The following is a 4,185-nucleotide window of genomic DNA, read 5'->3' as shown; positions in this document are numbered from 1 at the left end:
CTACAACTATCACTTAGGCCTTTTATCAAACATCTTGCCTACAATGATTTATAATAATGGAAATTTGGCAAAATTGAGGTTACCTTGGCAAGGAGTAACCGTCGGAGATGCAATAATGTCAATCTCCACTTGATGCAGACCACAATCACGTTGTCTCGGTGCCGCCAATGCTTCAACCCCTGTTGGCACTTGGGTTTCTTGAAGCAACTCACAAGAACCAAATTCTAGGTTCTTCTTCTTTCTTTTCTCCTTGTCTTTACTTTCATGGAGCAACAATTGCATTCACATTCACATTCACACACACACAAAGAGAGGAAAAAAAACTTCTTCTCTATTTCCCTCTTCTTCTCTTCTCTTCTCTTTTCTTTTCTTTTCTTTTCTCTTGGCAACAAACAATATGACTTGCTCTCTTGGTTTCCAGCAGCTTCCTAAGCCTCTAATGGTGGCTATGGATGAAGTGCAAGAGGATGGAAGTCTTTCATTCAAACCTTTAGCCTTCCACGAGCTTCAACTCGTTTTTCCGACCACCTCAGCAAGCCCTCTGCCTGATTTCTTCCCTCTGATGTGTAGAGCTCGGAGAGATGAAGAATCTCCAACTTGAATCACTCAAATCCGACTTAAAATGAGGGAGATATGACCTTTTTAAGTTGGAGCAATGAGATAGCCTGAAATGGAATCTTCGTACGAGTGGCGTAGGCTACACCGGCGGCGCGAGCAACAGGGGCGAAATCTGACCGTAGATCTCATATAAGAGATCTTATAATCCAAACCGTCCGATTAAACCAACGGACAACAGATCCAAACCGTTAGATTTGAATCTCGATGACGTCATCATGACGTAAGCGCTGACATCGTCAGAAGTGTTGTCGATCTATGATTGGTTGCTTTTCCGGATTTTAAGGGAGCTTGTCTCCCACTCACAAAAGTGAAAATGCATATTGACCGTTGGATCCGAATCTTCCATGATGGTTTTAATTAGATTTCATGAGATCATTAAGATCGGAATCCTTTTTATACTTTCTATACACGCGCGAAACACAATAACATACCTTGATATAGTGTAGCGCCAGTGCATCAAGAATTATGCATCTAACCAATAAAATCCCACGCGCAAGCATCTATCTCGTCCATATCACACCAAAATCTCAGCAGCCTTTGGATGGGCATCAAGCATACGTGGTCGAATCTTGGCCGTCCATTTCACTTCCCTTGACTCCTCTTTATTACAATCAAGCCCCTGCCTCCATATGTTTCAGTGCTTAAAGACCCCTTGTAACTCAGACCTTCAAAATCTTTAAATTACACAAAAGCCCTTCGAATTTCAAAAATAAATTCCGAAAAACCCACCCAACACCGAGAGCAACTGATGGATTTTCGGTTTGGATTTTCGAACCGACTTTACGGAAATGCTTATAACTTTTTCATACGATATCCGATCGATATGAAATGAAGTGCGTTGGAATCGTAACTGGATGCTCTACGACTTTTCAGAAGACTCAATCATCTGAATCATCCATGTAAAAAGACCAAAATGCCCCTACACATTTCCAATGACGTATCTTTCTCATACGCAATCGGAATGCGATGAAATCAGAACCGTTGGAAAGATTGTATTTTTGTCGTACTGTTACATGTAGAACACTTCCTTTAAAAAAATCATCTTCAATGCCGAAATTGCCCTCGACTGCCATAAATGCCGTAACTTCTTCATACGGTATCGGAATGTGACGAAATCAAATGCACTGGACTAGGAAAATTACAATCTATCTTTTTCATGAAGAACCAATCTTCCAAAAATGTCATTTTCATTGCCGAAAATGCCCTCGATCGTAAAAAGGCCAATTTTGCCAGTTTTGACCCAGAAACCCGCACCACCTATTAATGATGTATTAAACCACTCCATGCATACCAAGCTGCTCTGTTATCTCATCGGTGACACTGGATACTGCCATGTTATCATTTTCATCCACGTCACCCAAACTGGCCACGTCATCACCGCCACGTGGCCGAGTTGCCAACAAGGACAACCATAAAACAACATTCATGGCCTTCAGAATGTCTACCACTGGCCATTGCCATAAGGATTCTACTGGTTAAATTTTAAAATTACATTGGAATTTGCACAATTTTCCATTATAATCTTATGTAGAAAAATAAATAAATAAATAAAGCTCATCAAAACCATGAGAGAACTAGGCGTTTTTTGGTAAGGTGACAATATTGTGTTTCATAGACAACAAGATTTCCATTCATCGGGTTGAGGTTTAGAGTGAAGACATCCTCTTTAGTGAGTGCAGTGATGTGATGAGCATTGGATAGTCAAGACGACCTCGGGGCACACGCTCAGATGCTCTCACCCATCTGATGCTCACTGCAGAGAATAACCTCTCGAGGTCTACAATAAACAATATTCTCAACGTGCATAAGGATAGGAAGTATTTGATAGAGGGGTAGTGATTCCCAACCTCACCGTCAGAGAACATGGCCCAAAAGCTAACGAGGGAGGATCTATAGATTTACTGTAATACCCTACTTTTTAAACCCAGTCTGATTTCACAGTTGAACCGGTTTAACCGTGCAGGAATCAAACCAGAGGGAGTTAGAGCTGGTTCCTTATGGGCTATGATGGCACGGGTGACCTTAAACACCGGCTGGCCCGACAAGTCCGAGCCAGTGCCAGAAGAGACGGGAGTGCCCAAGCCGTGTACATACACCTACCATAAGGCTATGTACGGATAAAACAGGTATTATATCCGTATTTAAAGGTATATACGTATGCTACATCGTATGCCAGGGGTGGGGTTCGCGCCGAGGCCCGAACCCTGTCAAAATCCTAAGTTTGGCCCTCAGGTGGGTAGGACAGGTGGGTACACCCACCCACCTGAGTGACCCATCTATGTGCACTATTCACTTAATTAGAAATTGTATATATAGCTTTATGTTTTTCTCTTTCCATTTATGTCACCCGTACGTTGGTTAGAATAGTAAAGAGGAGAGAGAAAAGAAAGGGAAGAAGAAAGGAAGAGAAGGAAGAGGAAGAAAAGAGGGATTTCAGCGGCGCCGACGCTCGATCTTCCCATTCCGGCGCCGGGAGAGTGATCTTCAACTCTAGATCTACAGTTAGAGGTAAGCAAAGTTGGGTTTTGTAAACATTCACCATACCCAAGCTTAAAAACCCTTGATTCGAGCATGGTTTCTTGAGATCTTGTAAATCCCCTTTGAAATGATGAATCTAAGGTTTAATAGATGATCTATGTGTTGATCTTGAAGGATTTGAAGAGGTATTGACAAGGTGGAAGGAGCATTGTGAGTTTGAAGTGATTGGAGGGTTTGAAGTCGATTTGAGCAAAGAAGGTAAGATGGTTTCCCATCACTTGAATCTAACCTAGACCTAGGTTAGAACCATCCTATAGGACCTTGAAGGTGTGAAGAATGGGTTGGGAAAAGCCCCATTTGAATCCCCAAAGAATAGAGAAAGTTGGGAAGAAATAGGGTGATTCCCGCCAAGACCGGTGGGTACAACCGGTGGGCCCCTACCTGCCTGTGGGTACCCACTTGAGAAGGCAGGGGGCCTTCAGGCCCAACCGGTAGGTACAACTGGCGGGCCATACCGGCGGGCCCCTACCCACCGGTCCCAACCGGTGGGTAGGACCGGTGGGCCAGACTACCCACCTGTCTGACCCACCCGTGTGGCCCCGAGGGTGATCCTTATGTCCGATTGAACCCAAATCGGACGTGTGACCTTCTTTTGACGTTCTAAACATGATTTTGTCATCGGATTTCATTAATTTTGATCCTAAAATGGTGAAGTACTAACCCCGCTCAATTATGTTAGGTTCACCAAATCCTACCCGATTCGCACCAGATCTCACCCGTACCGAACGGGAATCTTTGTACGCTACAAGTAAGTGGGGAGAGGACGTTTGGCCTCATTTAAAGGCATTGTTTGGCATTCATTTAATTATATCTAGTCTAGTCATGCCATCATGAATATGCTATGTAGATTAGTCTTTGAAGGCATTGTTTGGCATTCATTTAATTATATCTAGTCTAGTCATGCCATCATGAATATGCTATGTAGATTAGTCATTCCTCACATTGTTATGCATATGTGCTATGTTTACTTTCTAAATGCAAATTGAATGAGATGTTATATGTTGAATGTGGACATCATGGTGCATGATG

The sequence above is a fragment of the Macadamia integrifolia genome, chromosome 6 (genome assembly GCF_013358625.1).
Source record: "Macadamia integrifolia cultivar HAES 741 chromosome 6, SCU_Mint_v3, whole genome shotgun sequence".
NCBI lineage: Eukaryota > Viridiplantae > Streptophyta > Magnoliopsida > Proteales > Proteaceae > Macadamia > Macadamia integrifolia.
The sequence above is the reverse complement of the archived record's forward strand: the minus strand, read 5'-3'. Positions refer to the sequence as shown.